This window comes from Coturnix japonica, chromosome 1 (genome assembly GCF_054131305.1).
Source record: "Coturnix japonica strain WE chromosome 1, WE-NBRP24, whole genome shotgun sequence".
Classification (NCBI taxonomy): Eukaryota; Metazoa; Chordata; class Aves; order Galliformes; family Phasianidae; genus Coturnix; species Coturnix japonica.
The window spans coordinates 40468223-40486967 of NC_140663.1; the positions used below are offsets into that span (position 1 = coordinate 40468223).

Consider the following 18745-nt stretch of genomic DNA (forward strand, 5'->3'; position numbering starts at 1 on the left):
TTTGAATTCACATTCACTTTGTTTTGCTGAGCAACTACACTTAAAACTCATCATTCATGCAGGTGGCAACAATGACTTGAAGATGCCAATGGCAGAAAACAGCCAAGATATGTTCTCGGTGAAACTCATGATAGGCACGTGAGACATCTGCACTATGGTCAGTCCAGAGCTTCACAGGAGCTCCTGTACATCAGCTTGGGTTGCTAATCTTTCCAGCTGAACCTATGGGGATCACAGAATCAAAGAATTGTAGGTGTTGGAAGTGACCTCCAGAGATCATGGAATCCAACCCCCTTGCCAAAGCAGGTTCCCTACATCACGTCACACAGGTAGACATCCAGGCGGGTCTTGAATATCTCCAGAGAAGGAGACTCCACCGCCTCTCTGGGCAGCCTGTTCCAGTGGGATGTATGTAACAAAGAGGTGACAGCTACAGGTCAGGTCCTGTGCTAAAGAGAGCCTCCTTCAAGACTGTGCAATCACTCGTATGAGTAACAAGTGGGTTTGCTAATAAAGATTGCACTAATACCAAATTTGAGAGCTCATATTCATGACTTGTACCCAGTGTGAGAGCACTTGAACCTTGTTGGATTTGCACAACTCTCCCCAGATAACCCACATTAAAGTCATGAATAATAGAATAATCTTTATACAAAACAAACAAACAAACAAAAAAGTATCAGTAGTTGATTTTGTTTCCCATTCCTCGGTATGGCGAGGAGAATGCCATGTAGCTTTGTTGGCTTAATTGAGAAATACGTATGAGTTCATGCAAAAAATAAGCCCAATATTAATATAACCAGAATGTGAGATGGAGAAGATCTGTGCTGAGTCATGCGGAGCACCCAGCCAAATGCCTCAGCTAAGAAATTATTCTTCATCAAGTTGAAAGCGTGCCACAAAACAAAGACTTTCAAATTCCACCCCAGAAAGCGGCAGTGGTACCATCAGTCACATCACTTCAAGGAGATGCTGGCACATTTCCTGGGCACTTTCAAGTGGCACCAAAAATGGGTGAACAGGAAAAAGAAGGGAGATTGCAGACTTCCACTGCAGAGTAAAACAGAAATATTTTAAAGAACGTATTCTTTGAGGTTACTTATCTCGCTATGGTTGTATGCTTTTACATATTTATATATGATTTCTCTTTCTTTGGGTCTCAGACAAAAACTTCTTCTCTCCATTATTCTAGGCATGTTTGAGGCCATTTCAAAGGTTTTTCAGCAAATTACCTGAAGTTCCAAATGAAGTAATCAGGGTAGCCCTTAGTCATGTAGGTTATAGGGGGTGCCACTATGACTGATCCTGAAGGTCTGTGGTTGATTTCAAACATAAAGCTAAACGAATGCAATAGCAAGATTTTTCTAGTTATATGAAGGTCCATATAGCACTGATTCAAACACTCCTCACTCTCTGCAAATTAATGTACTATTTGTTCATGGCTTTGTGTGTAAGCAGATGCAATAAGTGTTGGCTTTGCTGGGAGTCAGAGTTCATGCATTGCATCAGCAAATCAGTTAAATATTTTGAAATGGTCAGAGTAGAGGCTGCTAAATAAAGAGGGCAAAATTTAACTCCAAAGGGAAGTTACCAGGCTTTCTTGAAACAGTAAACAAATACTCCTGCAGGCTTAAAGTAATCACATTTAAGCTTAATGGCATCTCTTCTTACAGATTCAAACTCTCTAAGTCTTCCACATTCGTATTTTGATGTGAGACATTTGCTGTATCTGACATCCAAAATGCTATTTAAGCTCTACAGTGTTAAGCAGCTAAAAGCTCTGCTGACCAAGCCTTGATTTTCCTGAAATACAAGCCAAACCTGTCTGTGTGGCAACTGCAGTAATGATGTAGATGTGAAGAAGAATGATGGGAATAAGCAAAGGAGGATTAAAGATCTCTCTCAGTTAAATACTTTTTAAAAGTTAAAATGTTTGCTGTAAAAGAATTATGAAATGGACCTTTCATTCTTCTTCTGCTTTTCCTGGTGCAGAACCGGTAAGGTTCATTATTTCATAGAACATTACATAAAGTTTGGAAACAAAGAAAAAACTAATTTATAAATGAAGAACAAAGTGTTTACCAAAGCCTCAGACAAGCTGGGAATCAATGAAGGTAAAAGTAAATGCATTTACTGAGGGATGACAAAATGCTCCATCATTCTCAAGAATCAATCCTTCAACAGCTGAGGCTTCCCTTTCACTAATACTAGCTGTAGGCACTACTGAGTCAGCTGCCAATACAATTTTAATCTGGATCAAATATGTTTCCCATCGCACTGCTGTTTCTTCTGAACTAATGTTGAGTGTGGAATACGATGTTAAAGCAGTTCATTCTATCCATTGGCTGCAGATTGATAGTGGGCTGAGAAAGTATGATGTCCGTAATAAAGCTGGACAGGAAAAAGAAGAGTTACAGGTTGAAAATAATATTAAAACGATTTTATTAAGTGTGATAAGTACCACGGTGTCACTCAGTGGTGACAGGTGACAGGACGAGGTGAAATGGCCTCAAGTTGCACCAGGATAAGTTCAGGTTGGATATCAGGAATAACTTCTTTACAGAAGGGGTTGTTAAGTACTGGAATAGGCTCCCCAGGGAGGTGCTCAAGTCACCATCCCTGGATGTGTTTAAAAATCATTTGGATGTGGTGCTCAGGGACATGATTTAGCAGAGGGTTGTTAGAGTTAGGGTAGTATGGTTTGGTCATGGTTGGACTCGATGATCTTTAAGGTCTTTTCCAACCTGAGCAATTCTATGGTTCTATGAAGCCAACCCATGGAACCACAGCCCAGCCTCCATACCCATCCTTTCTTGGATGGTTGTTTGGTAGCAATAGCAGGAGCAGTGCAAGAGAAAGAGGTGATTCCCGAGAGCACTTGCAGGAATGCCAGAGATTTGTTCAGAAATAAGTGTTCACTCCTTATTACTACTTGGCATTATAATGATACCAAAATGACTTTTACAAAACCGAGTATTAGATATTGTGGAAGTCTATAGCTCAGGCAGTTTTTACCTGTTTATGGACAAAATGAGCAAGAAAGAGCATCATCTAAAGAAAAAAAAATGGTTTTAAGATTAAAGATAAGAAAATCAATTAAAATAATCCAACTTCAAAATGGCTCAGTGGTGGTTTAAAAGCTTAGCTAGAGTGTGTGCAGTGTGTGCCAAAACCTCTTGATGAGTCTGCCAGGTGCTCTGGAGTAGCAGGAAGATGTGCTGTTCGAAGTTGACATATTTTATTTATATTACACTTTCGGATCAAGTAAAGAGATTTCCCATAAAATATAATGAAGCTGCTTTTTGGTAGAAATTTGAGATTTCTGAAATTCTTAATTGCATAAAAAATTCTTCATTTAAAGCCTGCCTCCCATAATCACAAACCCTGACAATGTAACAGTATAATTGCAAAAATGTAGGTTCAAGATGCCTTTAGGAAGGAAGTGAGGATCATTTCTTGCTACACCATTTGCTGCTTGACCAGCAACAAAGTGTCTACCACCAGCTGGGACAGGACCATTTTATAGCCCAGTCCAAGGCACAAGAAGCAATGAGCAGGCATTCAGTGTTTCATTTCAGAACACTCAAGTAAATCTCCTAGTAAGTGTCAGATGTTTAAGGCTGGACTCCTGGCATCCTTGTGGACATGGGTTTTACTGCTGACCTCTGCACGACCTTGTAATCAATACTCCAGCTCATATGAAGGAAAGAGAAAAAACTGTTACACATGATTCATGACTAAGCAGGGCTTCTCTGATCAGCCTGACTTTTGATTCCATTGGGTCCCTGTTATGTAGGAACACCTCTCAGGACTCTGTTGACATGGAAAGGCAAATAACTTGTATGTGTACATGCCACAGAGCTGTGAAAGGCCACAGCAGTGCACCTGGATGAGCTGGCAATCAGAATTCCCACTGGCTGCAAAGCACCAGGGCCCAATTCTAAGGTCTTCCAAGAAGATCTGTGCCTGCCTATAGATGTATATTGGAGAAAGGAGGAAACAGCTCAAATTTGCTGCGTTAGGAATACTGAGATACTAGATGGGAATCTATCTCAGTCTCCCTGGGGTTTTACAAGGTCTTGCAACAAAAAGGGGGGTTGTGAAGTGGTGGGCAATTAGTTGTACTGAGCGATTTCCTGAAGTCATCCAAGAGTCTTGGGTTTATAAGGTATCATTGATGTTTAATTACTGTTTTTGTGAATATAACAGAAAGCAAATGTGAAAAGGTACTGTCCCGACCTGAGCAGAAACCATGACTCTGAATGAACATCATGACTAGAAATATTTTTTAGGAGCATTACAGGGATTTGAAACCGAAGCTGCAGTCGGGAATTCAAACATCAAATTGCAGATTGTTATTAGTTGGTTTCCTGAAGTCTGCTACCATACTTACAAAGAACAAGTGCTGGCTACTGTAACTATCACTGCATCATAAGTACATTTAAAGATGATTGAAACTGATTGGCCCATTTCTATTCACCAAGGGCCGGGTTATTTTTTACTGAGAGAAAACTACTTAGAGACTAGAATTTTGTAGAGTTACTGTTGGCTATTCCTCACTGATTTTCTGGTGCAGAGGCTGGCTGGGATTTGCAGCTCTACCTGTTGCACTCCTCTGCACCCACAGGGCAGTCAGCCCTGGCAATGCCTCTGGCAGCTCACAGCTGCTGAGACAGGCATCTGGGCTTCTGTGTCTTGCCCCAGAGGTGTCCCCAACACAGCCCCCCTCTGTCATCTCTTTCCTTGTGATTCTACTGGGAAACTTGCCTGAGAGCTGAGCTGTCAGAAGGCAGATCCAGGGGGCTGCTCCCTGTGACAGCATTCCTCCATCCAGTGACCAAGTCCATCAGGTGACCCACAGGGGAATGAGACTGTCACTACATAAATCCCATTTCTTTCCATATATCAAACGGTATTTCTCAGACCTGCAGCTGATACAAATACTTCTACAAGAAGTAGTACAAGGAGAAGTGCAAGGCTGCAAAGGCAGCCTAAGACACTGAAATTCAATCACCCGACGCCAGGCAAAGATGCTGAAAGAAAACCATGATCACCTCAATCACAGATTGAGACAATATGTCCCAGGAGCCCCTGCCAAAGCACCGGATCTCTGGGTCATCCTCACCCCTCCACCTCCACCGGCACAACCCCAAGGGCAGTTCACATGATAACTCCTAGTGCCTCTTTGAAGAATGTCTGAGCATGCCATTTATCTGGATATATTTCTCCCTGTTCATCATCACTGTCCTTAGCAATTTGCATTTAATGAGCAGACCACACATATTTTTATGGCAGATGTTTCACAGCAGCAAACAAAAAGTATTCAGATTCTTTGGGGCAGCGCACAAGTGGATCCTAACCTTAAATTTAACCTGTCCTGGAAGGACTGTGTGCTGTCCCTCCTCTCTCAGAGCATAGGGCTGGGGCTGCCAAAAGGCCTGCAGAGGGAAGAGCAGGCTGGTGGCCACAGCGGTGAGCTTGGCCCCTTGGAAGAGACCCCACTGGGGCAGACTTCAGGAGAGCTCATCTGCATTTGTCTGTTACAAGAGGTTGTGACAGCTGAATGCTGTCCAACAAATGACCAAATTGTTCCACATCACCTTTGTTCCCTGCATTCAAACATAATAAAGCCTTGTAACACATTCATTTTCGGTAACACACGCAACCATTTGTCCATTGGCTGCCCTTTAGTCCTCATCCAGTGCCTCCTGAAGGTGTGCTCTAGGCAGAAACAAACTCATTTCCCAGCAGCAGGATGATGGTGGGGATGAGCTGAATAGCAGCATGTCACTGTGTCAGAACTGGAGTAGCAAATGGGGACAGTCTCTGCCTGGACTCAATGAGGGCTATCTACGGGAAATAACAAAAAGTATTGGGAACAATAATGTCAGTCACTGACATTCAGAGCTTCCCTTACATCTCCATTACTTCCCTTACATCCTCCAGGGAGACCCCAGAGCTCCTTTTGCATTTGTGGAGCTATTGGCAAGCTGAAAGTCTGATCCAAGAAAGAACCTGGATGCAATAAGATAACTCAGCTACATCGTGCTCTCATGTTTGTGATGCACATACAGACACAGAAGGATTGATTTAAGATGGTGTGGGCAATCTTAATTGTTGCATTCCCCAACAATTGAAAACTTAACCATTTGTCACTGGTAACAATATTTTAGACTATTTTTTGTGGGATGGATACACAAATATTTCTATCAGCGCACCCAACTATATCAGAAAGAACAGCAGGTAACGTTTTTTCCCCATCAGGTTGAAAACTTCTTATCTGATCATTTTGTTTGCTCTGCCACTGGCAGTTCCTCAACATTAACAAGTAAATGTGTTTCTCACATCAGACACATTCAGCCTCTTTCCAGGAAACTGTCAAACACTTTTAAATGTACTCGTATTACTTCTTTCGCCTCACCCTACTGTCCCATTGACAATCTGATGCTTGTAAAGCAGGATGAAGTGCTATGTGTGCAGCTTGTCTGTCAGACAAGCAGAACTGAGGGCAAAATGGAGAGCAGGGTTCTATCAGCTCAGAACTATTTAACCCTGTTCTCTGCCAGGACTCAATTGCCTACCAAAAATCCTTCTCTTCTTTGAACTTCAGTGTAAAGTCCAGTCTAAATCTACCTGACCAGAGACTTCTAGAAAGGTACAAAACCAAGAAGTCTACACTTTTCCTCAATTATGGCCATATTAGGAAGACAAAAGGGATAAGACCCAGGGGGCTCCAATCACTTGCTAAAAATTTAGTGTAGTCGTAGTCGTTCTGGGCTTGCTGCAGCACACAGGCTGTGAGTCAGAGCTCCTGAGGCTCACAGTTAACAACATCTCTAAAGGGGAGAAAAGATTGATATCGTTTTTCTCAGTGAGTGATTAAGACTGCTTTTAACGATGCAGTCATGCATGCTATGCACTAAAAGGGATGATTCATTCGTTACTTGGAAGAGGAGCATCTTCTTTCAATTCAGGAACCAGAGAGATTAGCCAGTGTCCCATTAGTGTGGCTGATTAGCATGTAGAAAGAGAAGAGAGGAAATACTGGCTACTTTTGTCCCTGTCCCCACATCTGCAGGGCTTTTTCTCTTCAAGCAAGACACGAATGAGAATTCTGTCTGCAGCAGTGCCATTGATTCCCACTTTGCACAGTCTGACACCAGAGCCGGCTGCTGGCAGCGGCTGCAGCTCCCTCCTCTGCCTCACAGCCGCAGTCGCCTGCGTGCAGCCCCATGCCATCCGCAGCAGCAATGACTGATGCTGCACAGGACGTCTGCTCCTTCTGATGTCAGCACTGTTGCCTCTTCTGCACGAAAAGAGAACAGTTATAGGTAGAGCTGGCAAAAAGGACAAAAACAATAATGGAATCTCTTCTTACCTGAACCATACTGTTGCTGAAATTAAATTTACAATAACTCTTCTCACCTTTCAACTCCTTTTTGAAATGACATCATGTGTACAGTAAGGAATCTGCCACTCCCAAGTCTTTCCCTTCCCAGAGTGGGTAGCTCTGCATTGTAAGGTGCTCTTTGCGACACACTGTGGTGCAATAGAGGAGCATGATGGCATAACTGTCTCAGAGGTAACACTGGAATTTCTTCATGTCCTTTGAGGAGAAATGGTGGTGTCAATGCCCACATGCAAGACACTTCTAGTGGGCAGAAATTGATGCTGCTGCCTCTTCATCACAACAAAAGTTTAGTTTACAAAGTACAAAGCTTTCTTTTTTCAATACTGATCAAAACTGTCATTGGTGATCTCTTCCCCCTGTCCATGTATGACTCAAAGGCAGCTCGTTCTGCATGCTTCCAACTGCAGTCTCACGTAATGTTCACGTGGACAAGCTGTACTCAGAAAACTGGCAGCAGTTCCAAGATTGACGTATGTGACAGGCTTCTGGCATCGGCTCCATTGTCTGAACTGCAAGGATACATACAGTGCCCTTGCATCCAAACACAACCCCCACACTATCCCTAAGCACACTTACATCCTACACTCCACCAGTTTCATAGGTGCACCGCGTCATTCATCCCTGGCTTTTACTTATCCTTCCTTCTGACCACATCCGGGCTCCCCCTTGACCTTTCACCCTTCTCCTCGTTGGCTGCCACAGCACCAGCTATTTATGCAAAATGATTCATTCTCTTCTCCACCATTCATGCCTCTTCTCCGTGAAGCATTCTGGGGAGGATGAAAGGAGATACAGTCTTCAGTGGGAGCAACTCCAAGGGACAGACAAGCTTCATACCAACCCTCATTTTCCTCTATGTTAGCACTTCCCTCCCCAACTACATCATCGTGGTCCACCTTCAATCTCCTGTGCTGGGTTGATATTTGTTACGAGCCTTTATTTACTTGAATCCCTTCATCTCTTACCTTGCCAAGCACAGAGAGTGTGTTTCCCATATTGACAGAGTGGAAAAGAGACTCAGCAGGTGGCCGTCCAGCTGAGTTCCTGACAGAAAGACACCACAAGGATTTTGTTTCATACTGATTATGTAAGGGCACTTAAAGCCTTGGCTACACAAGTTCCATACAATACAATTTCAATCATTCAATTTAATGTAAATATACTTCTACTCAAATGAGAAGCTCTTTGGAAAAAGAAAAAAAAATCAAAAAGATGATTATTTGGTTAAAACAAAGATTTGTGTGTATGTATTTGAAGGTCAAAAAATGACTCCTGAGACCAAATAATTGAATTGAAACATGGCCAGGATTTCTTTTAATTAAATAGTGAAATATATTGACCAGAAGAAAGCTCTTCTCTGAAAGCATTATCTTTAGTCAAAACATCTTATGAATTTATGCATAGTGCACAATGGACACCAGATGAAATCATTCTCAGTATATCTATGCATGTAACCATTAGAAAGCAATTTATCCCACACTGAAAGACTATGATAAATTTCATATGTGAGATATTTATGTAGCTTACCTTTATTTTTTTTTGTTTTTCACTACTACGCTCCTGCATTCACCAACAGCCCCAAAGACAAATAAACCATCTGTCATTTAACTGGTGGTGTACAGATTGGCCATTACTTATTGGTTTTACTTTTAAGCTTAAGTTAAAGCAATGTGTTTGTGCCATAAGTGACAAATGTCCATAACCACCACTGCAGCAGATCTCTGACTGCGCTCAATGCAGAACAAGGTCAGACCTGGTGAAGGGAAAATGAGCACAGCACAGAATGACTGCTAAGGTTTTTCTCTATAAGCAAAGCTCATGTATTACTCTCCCAATGCTTCCTTGGAAGTGCCCTCAGTGTTTTAGTGAAAACTTCTCCTGTTGTCTCCCTTCTGTTCCCTACAACAAACAGCCATTTATTTAGCACTGAAAACTTCAGAACACTTTATTCACATTTTAAAAAGTAAGGAGCAATTGATAACGGTATAATTGCATGTAAATTGTCTGTCAGCCTTCTGCTAGGTGCTAATATCTGCAATCTGCATAGCAGAACTGCCACTTCTTCACCAGTGCTTCAGTGAGATGGTTACTCCGCCACACTGCAGAAGGTCATCGCTGACTATTAATATATAACCCACAGATGTGTTGGATCTTTCCCTGCAGCGCTGTTTCAGGCACTGCAGGGGAATCCCCTCTGCTACCCATGCCAGCAGCAGGCAGGGAGCTTTGCTTGCAGCAAGGGGCACCCAGCTGCAACAGCAGCGTGGGGACGCCTGCCTCCCACCCTGCCTCCCCCCATGCAGCAATGCAGCAGCTGTCAGGGCTGGGCTGCACAGAGGCTCCCTGGGCTGATCCAAGTGACAAAGAGGATGCTCTGAATCCAGATTGCTTTTGTTATCAGAATGGCATCAGGAACTGCAGTGCTGGTGCAGTCAGGAGAGCAGGCGCACGGGAAGAAGTGTGCTGTGGTTCAGGCAGCATCTCTTCCCTTAATAAAGATAGAATGCAATTGAATTGAGTGTTATGGTCACACAGTTATCAATCAAACATCCCACCAACAAAAAGGATAATGCATCAGTTCAAAAAAAACCCAAGATTAAACAGTAAAAATTGCTTCATCTACGTGCCATCTGCAGAGGAAATAGCTGCATGTATAGTCATTAGACAACGTGAAAAATACACAAACACGAATCCACATGCATATACACACGCGTGTAAACATGCAAAAAAAAATAATTATCCCTAAATTTAAAGAAAATGCAAAATACACCTCACGTATGAGTTGTCAGCTTTCAAAACCTGCATGCAGCGCTGATCCCCTGGGCAGCCAGCTCACGGCAGCAACAACCAGAAAAGCCTATAGAGGGAGCAGGCCGCCTGCTTTTCCTGAGTGACGGGTTTTCAGTCTTAAGCAACAGCCCTGCGAGAAGGACAGCCAAAGGTGGAGGGCGGTCGTGTCTTGGGGAGCAGTCCCAGGGCCTGATCAGGTTACCCTGCAAAGGAGTTGAGCCACAGCAGCACCCACCTGCCCAGGCCATGGGCAACAGGGCTGTGGTTCCATGTCTCCCTTCTTTTCCTCCTTACCCCGTCTACATGTTCACACCTGGGCCATGCAAGAAGTGAAGAATCACTTTCTGTTTCCTGTCTTCTGTTGTTGCTGGCATGTCCTGACACTTCAGCCTCCTTTCTTCAAGGTTGAGAAGAGTTTCATCTTCCAGCACCTACAGCCAAAGCAATACAGCGTTGGATAGAAGTAAGGGAAGAATGCAGTAAGGAAAGCACAGGGCTGCCTGCTGAGCAAATAGAATAACTAGAAAATGCACAACTGCATGTCACAGATAACATGAGAGAAGCAGTACTGAGCAGAATCAATATTAAAATTGCATTCAGAAGACAGAAAACACAGAAATAGCAGAGTTATTGTAATACTGCAAATAGTGTTCATATTCCTGAATTTAAACAAATCAAACATTACATGCATTCTACTTTACAGGCACATATGCACAAAATGAAAATAAATAAATAAATGCATATCTTTAACTCATGTATACATTTATTATAGGTCCAGAAAGTTGGTAGTTATTGCTTCAGCCTGGAAGGCCCAACCTAGGCAGAGAATAATACAAACCTGTGCCAAGAGCTTTACCTTGCCTTGATTCTACAGCCTAAGGAAAGACAGCATGACAGGACACCCTGGGTTTGGTTTTGAAACAGGCAGGGAGCTGTGAGCAGAAAAATTTAACAGAAAGTGGATCCTACCAAACAAACTCAGATTCAGCCTTCAAAATCAAAAGACTGGCAGCTAAAATACGTAGGTTTGGGAGTAAAGGCTTTTGTAAGAAGCTTAACTGAGAGACATATGCTTTCTCGTCTTAAAAATAACAAATGTGCAAAGGAGAAAATGGTGCATAATGCATGGCAAGTCCGCAACTGTAATTTACTGTGTCATCCCTGTGAGTTCTCTCTGTAGAATGACTGGCCACCAGAGTGTGCACCAGCTAACTTCCAGTTCTGTACAAACTGAAGAACAGGCACAGAACATACAATATTTATACGTGAAATTATACTGAGAGCTCTCTCCCCCACACACTAAGGTTTAAGAATGCTTTAGCATTTGTCTCCTGGGGAGCGAGAGCAGGCTTTAAGACTGCAGTACGTATAGTTGAGCACAGGTCATGCAGCAGTAACAGAGAAAAGGAACACTCTGCCCTTCAGTTCCCAGGCACTGCAGCTTGAGGTTTTTTAAAAGGATAGTATTACTTTTCCTTCACTAACCCCTATAATGTTTCATCTTTTGATACAGCTTTGCTTTCTTTTATTATTATTTTTTTTTAAATTTCTTTTCCTTGCATGATTGGAGGGAGGCAATTTGAGGAATAAATTCTACATAGTGATGTGATTCAGCAACTTTCTGGAAAACATAAATGCAGCCCTTTTTCTCAGTGCACTAATGAAACACAACTGGCAACGATTTCCTTCATACTGAGCTTAACCAAAAGCAGCCAATGTATCACATAACCTGAAACTCAGAGGTCTCAGATCACAATGTCATTTCTCATGTTCTTTTATATGACTACGAGCTGCTCAAACCCAGCCAGTGACAACAACTACACGACTGCAGGAGCTGCTGTGTTACTCAGAGTGGCTCAGCAAATACATTTTCTTTTTAATCTAAATTCTAGGTAGCTTTTGCCCATACCAACACACAAGGCTGTTGTTTCTCAGTATCCCAAGGGCACATCCACAGAAAGGTTGTTCTGTAGTTCCACCAGAGCAAACCCCTCTGCTGTGGGGTTGCTTCATCAGAACTTTTTTGGCATGAGGGCAAATGAGGCTTAGTAACTCCACTGTAGAAACACGACCTAATTTTGCATATTTGGTATTCTTTACCCAAAAGTGCCTCAAGTGTGGGAAATCAGATCAGGATCAAAAACTATTCACCTTAAAGGAACAAATTCCCACCCCTTGCCCCAGTTACATGAAAAGTAGTAAAAAGAGCTGAAGGAACTCTTGTGCTATACCAGGTGAATTAAAACTAGCCCAGTAGAGATATGTCTGTCCATAGGATAAAGGAGTCCAATCTCCAGGCAGGCATTGCGGTAGCAATCCCTGGTAAACAATGAGTGTCTGTGTTGGGCTGTGCTGTGTCCCCTACTAGAGGGCACATGTAGGAGTGGTGGGCAGCACATGTCCGGCTTATCACCATGAGCCCTCCTGCCCTGGGCTGCCAGAGGGCTGCAGTGGCAACTCTGCTGCACCCACAGCTCATGTGCAGTGCGTCCCATGATCAACCTAAAGAGGAAAAGTGCTGTGCAAGCATCAGCCACTGTTATTCCTGGCAGCGCTGCGTGGGGATGCTTGCAGGCAGTGCCTGTGGGGCTGGCTAACCACTAACCAGTGTGGAGCCTCTGTGCTTAGAGGCACCAAGCTCTATTCACCACACATATTCCCATTTGCAAAATAAAAAGCGACTCTGACAACAAAGTCTTCCAGTGACTAAGCGACCAGCGCGCCGCTGGTATCAAGTAGTTGGCACAATTTCTATCATAAACACTGCTATCAGGTCATTGTAACTCAGCTGTAAAAACTTGCTCCAGGCTGATATTTGGCAAACAAGACTTAGCAAGATAATCCTTTTTTAAACACATTATCCTATCTGAGTAATCTACAGACATGGGAATGGAGAGGTCTGCAGATGCAATCCCCACGGACATCTCTGTTGATCTTCTCTGCTGCTATAGAGAAGGGCACCCAGGAATGGGAGCACCTGGCCATCCCAGTCGGAAACCCAGATTCCCACAGACAGACCTCCTCCCACCTGGAGCCACCAGCTTTCCCACTGAAGTGAAGGGTAAGGTATCATCTATTTCTCCATCAGAAGAAATGTCTCTCATTCTTCAAAACAGCTCCTTGGTCATAACACCGCAATGCTGTGCTGGCTGCCACAGTCCTCTTCTATTTCAAAAGGTTTCCTGTGGACTGTACCACATCTGAAAAATGCTTTGGTTGAAAAAATGCCATCCATCAGCCTTTACGAATGGGGTTTTGCAGATCTGCGCAGAATATCCTCAGGACAATAAGAATGGTTAAATGCAACAGGGCTGGAAGACTCTGCACTAAACAAATTGTAACAATTCTTTATATATCTATGCTCAGGTTTTATAGTTAGGAATGCTCCTTTCATTGATTTCATTATTAAAAGTCTGTTTCAGCTTAGGGTTTTTTTTAAATGCTGAATCTCATTTCCAAACGCCCTCAGGGAGCAACAGCCACAACAATAAAATTAGGAACAAATTACTGAAGATAAAATTAGAATACCTAAGCCCAGCACTATACTGGGAAAATGCAGTGTTAAAATGTATGAGGTAAAATGTTTTTTTAACTGTCTCAGTGTTAAATTTCATTTTGTCCTTGGAATAGGCAAGGGCAGAAATTTGAGACAAATTACCATGTTATTAAACACAACTGTTTTCTGCAAAATTTGTGCTTTTTTTCCCCTACGTAGCTATATATAGAAATGTATATGTAGCTATATGTACCTGTATTTCTCAGGCCAAAGAGGCTTAATAAGATTTTAAATTATTTTTTAATTAAGACTTTTTTTCGAGTGCTTTTAAGCGTTGCCTCCACTAGGATCAGGATGCAGGGAGATACTGAGAATATAGATGGTATGAATGCTTTACCTTTCCATCCTGTTTACACAGTTGATCTGGAGGATCCGCAAAAGCAGTTCTTTGGTACAACCACAACTACTGCCTTAGCAGTAGGTGCCCAAGATCCACCTACCAACACTATGGCAACCAGTCAGATACTTTGTGGTAAAATCACCTAATATCCAAACTGGCATGGCACTGAGGAGAGTTGTTCCAGCACCCTCACATCAGGTAACTCCTCCATTCCTCCTCATCTTTCAGCCTCAAACAACTGGCTGTTATGCACTCCTCAACAAAATGCTGTCAGATACATTCACCAAACATTCTGATGCTGATGAAAAAGAATCATTCAATTGAACAAAAAAAAACATTGCCATGAAAATACTTTGTTTAGAACATTGCTCCAGATGAGTGAACAGCTCATTTGCTATTCCTGCGTATTGGAGTCTAGCTCAGTGCTTTTGCAAAATATAGTTTTAGATAGCATGTTTGTCTTATATTATGTACTTGAAACTTCAGTGGAAACAAAGCATTCTCTCCTGGCAGTATGGCAGTGTCTATAGGCCTTGAAGCCAGCAGACAGACCCAATGGGTTTCACGAACCATTCTCCAGCAAAAATCTGCACACTGGAGCTAACTCCTTATCTGCACTTCAATCAAATGAGCTTATTGTTAAAGTTTTACAAAGCAGCCCAGCAGCAAGGTGAAAGATGAAGAGATATTGAATAATAGATAAGAATATTTTTAGTCAGCTCAGATGTATTCATGTCTCTGAACACCAGCTGGAAAAGGCCCACGGACAGCCCTGGGATGGGGCTCCCATGGGCAGGCAGGGCAGGGCCCTGCAGCCTGGGCCCATCCCACTTCCCTGCCCAGAGCAGAGCACCAGGGCACTGGACATCCCCTCCTGAGGATATTTTGCTTCCTATTCATCCAATACTTTTTAAGCCCAGCAGTGCTCCCCTCCAATTTGCAGCAGACAGAGCTGCAAACTCCCAAGGCTGCTCCTTACCTGCAAGTTTCCTGCCATCCTGCTCAGCACAGGGGCAACACAGAATTTTTATTGCTCTGGAAGGGTTTCTTCCCAAGCGCAAAGGAAAGTAACATCTAAACTGTCTGATTCCAGCTCTGTTCTGCCTCGTATCCTGTGTCCTTTAGCCACAGTCTTGTCATTGCTTCAGTGGTGAGGCAGTGGCACAGGCTGCCCAGAGAGCTGTGTGTGCCCCATCCCTGGAGGCATTCAAGGCCAGGTTGGATGGGACCCTGAGCATACTGAGCTGGTGGGTGGCAGCCCTACCCACAGCAAGGGGTTGGAACTAGATGACCTTTGGGGTGCCTTCCAACCTTAGTCATTCTCTGATTGCTTTGTTATTGAAGCCTGAAGAGACCAAGATTTTTAAAAGATCTTTCCACTGCATGATCCAGCCCACTCCCTGTTGTCTCTCTGTTTTAATGAAGATCAGAGAGTACTTGACATCTTTGATCTCACTACAGATCTTGAGAGCCTCTCAAGAGGTGGAGATATAATCACATAATTCACTGAAAAGATAGGGAGATACTGACTGAAACTGTACTTTCTGAAATAAGTGACAGTGGAAAATGAACACTCACTTGGATACTCAGAGCTTCATTTCAAAAAGGAACCAATTAATGTGTCCCTGGAAACATGCACACAAGAAATGCTGTACTAAATCAGATATGGTATTTAGTCCAGATTCAGAGTATTTGCACATAGTCCATCCTACTGTGAGACCGAGCACAGTGCAGAAATGCCCTCACCTTGCCTCCTGTATAACTGAGATACTGTACATAACAGTGGGGCAGACAGCTGTAAACAGGGAAAACTTATGTTGGTAGTATGTAAGAAGTGCAGCCCATTACAACAATGTAAAAAGATCTTCTGGGGCAGAGGCAACCATCAACTTGCAGTACCATGTAGCTCAGTGCTGCTCACATTATCCAGATGTTCTGACAGGACATTTTTGCTGAACTCTTTATTGCCAATATCTGGACTGCTGAGCTAACAGGTTCAAAACCAGGTTGGATGTATCTCAGCTGTTATTTGGGTATTGGAGAAAAAACAGTGAGTATCAACTGGTGCTTGAGACTGCAGCAGAGATGCAGCCCAACATTTTGTCCATCCTGTCTAGCAGGGCCTTTCAGCACATACATTGCTGTGATCCTTTGAATTGACTCAGGAAGGGCATTAGCTTGATAGTGGCGAATTTGCTTTGAGTTCCCTTTTGAGCTTGGAAATATCTTCAAAGCATTTTATAAAACACAGTAGAGCCTCAAAAAGTAGAAAACAAAAGTTCCCCATTTCTCTCCCTTCCAGCTGAATGCACTGGGAATAGGATGTTTTGGCATAAAACCCAGACATACTGAAGCAATTGCTAGAGGCCATCCAAAGTCACAGCCAAGTCCATTTTGGGGAGTATGGATGGATACAGGCAGGGCACCTGTCCTAACCCAAGCAAGCAGAAAGCTGCACATCATCTTGCTGTGAGGGCCTGGCCAGGTGCTGTGCCACTGCATGAAGGGCCCAGAAGGCTACTGCAAGCGGCCCAGCAGGAAAATACTGCTTAATAAATCTGTGGGTCATATTCTTCCTCAAGATCTCACTTCAGCTCTTGTAGCTCATTAGGAAGTGTAGGGGTCATGTCCATACAGACCCACTACTTTTGCAGCTGTTTTTGGTCCACCAACTCCATCTTCTGCTTCCCATCTCCCTGCAGATGAAGTTCCAGAATGGGTGAAATACTGAACATCTCCCTACATGTGCCAGCTGATCTTCACCTCCTGTAGTTGGTTGCACCATTTGGCATTTTAAGCCACATTTTCCTTTCTGGGGAATCACGCATATCCTTCAACTCTCTTCTCCTGTGTGTCATCCCATGTCTAATCCTTTCTTCCTTCAGCTGCAATTTGGTATTCTTTCAAGCATACAAAATTTCCAGTGAAGCAGCCCCTGCCTTCTCCCACTCCCACATCATCTCCCAGATCATCTGTTGTACTGTGCCATCATAAATATTTGTGCAGCTACATGGTGAACCAGATCAGAGCACTGATCCAGCTGAAAAACAGCCCCTGGGAAAAAAAAAGAAATGCAGCTTTTCCAATATATTATGCCACAAGGTCACACAAATGCTTGTGTTGCAACTGTTAGGAGCTTGTCTGTAAGAACAAGAATGGCTGACTGGAAGGAGGAAGAAGTGACAGTCTCCTGCTTTAAGCTTTGCTGGCCTTAATGTGTTTTCACATTTTGGCATCTGCTTTCACCAGCATTTGTGTCCCACACCCTTAAAGCCTGGATAAACCCCTTCTTAGAGGAGTGAACAGGCACAGAGCTACTGAAGGCTCCCAGCCCCTCCTAAATGCCTGGGGGAAAAGTTTTATGCACAGTGATATCTAATTCTTGCCTGGATTTGAGGCCAAGACCATGATCTCCCTTATATATGAGAAAGAGCTTCCTCCTATCAGCAACAAGCTCAGGGATTCTTTGGAATCAATTGCTAGCACTTCAGAGGCAGACAGCATATTTCTCCCTACCTTACTCTCCAGATTTGAGGACTGATGTGGCATAATGCCTCCTGTTTACCTGTTCTACAGCCCTACATTGTAAAGTGGAGGAAAAAGCCTGGAAACATTACCACTTGATTTCATTTTGACAAACAGACTTTTTGCAAACAGCTCACCTTTCCATTTAACAGATTCTAATAAACTAAGCCAAAACCTAAAGCCAGAAACCCTGACATGAATTCCCTCAATCTCATTTATTTTTATCTCAACTTCTTTCTTCAAAATAAAGCAAAATAAAGCACAGATATTTCTCAGGGTAGGCTTGGTAATCTTTTGGGAAACACTTGACAATAGTAGTGAAATATAACAATACTGCTGAATAAAGCTGTACAGAATACAAAGAAGTCCTTCCCTTGCCTCCTCCAACTCAAACAAGAGCCAAAAATACTGTTTTGTCCCCATTGGTTTGTGGTGTGAGACAGCAAGGATATGAGACCAGCGGATCCCATGAGTGGGAGGACCGGCTACAATGAGAAACTTTTTCTTCTTTTATTGCTCCCAGCAACTGTACAATTAACTTAAATTGTGGATATTTTTTTGGCAGTGAGTTAATGTATTCAGGCTAAGGATAGGTTCTAAGTGAACATTACAGTTTCCTGAAGAGGCTGCAAATCAGCAGTCTGCCCTGCAATTATATCCCATATTACCCTTCAGTAAACTAGAAACACGAAGGTAGTATGTTATCATACGCTAAGATACTTCCTTCACGCAGTGCTTGTACCATAGCAAGTGTTGGGACAGAACCCTAACACATACACTGGTGGACATATTTAGCTTGAGACAGTTTATCCAGTAAACATCGGGAGAAATTGTGCACAAAGACAACAGGAAGGGACTGATCCTGATCAGCTCTACTATTCCGGCAGCTCTGCTAATTTTGGAGAAAGCAGAGCAGGGTTTGGCTATGCAACAAACAGGCAAGTGTTTTAAGATGTTAAACTGGTTTGAACTCTAGGAACTAAAGAGGATGTCAAACCTATTTCTGAGCAGAGGCTGCATAAGGAAGGCTTGTTCTCAACATACCCTTGAGGAAGAGCCGCCTTTGAATTTTTCCTCCAATTCAACTGCAAAGTTGGTGTGCTTAGAAATATGTCTGAGCTTT

General features: G+C 43.0%; 1 long non-coding RNA gene across 4 annotated transcripts in view; it reads right to left on the reverse strand.

The window, feature by feature from the left end:
* LOC107311555 (uncharacterized) overlaps window positions 1-18745 on the reverse strand; it is a 98660-nt gene continuing 79915 nt past the window's right edge. For 2 of the 4 annotated variants that reach the window (XR_001554140.3, XR_014943027.1), the window contains 4 exons: window positions 10182-10632; window positions 8377-9899; window positions 7426-8181; window positions 1-7306 (listed from right to left, as the gene is read on the reverse strand). This is a non-coding gene — a long non-coding RNA (uncharacterized LOC107311555). The remainder of the gene's footprint in view (window positions 7307-7425; window positions 8182-8376; window positions 9900-10181; window positions 10633-18745) is intronic. The other 2 variants (XR_001554142.3, XR_014943028.1) reach the window with 2 other exon arrangements.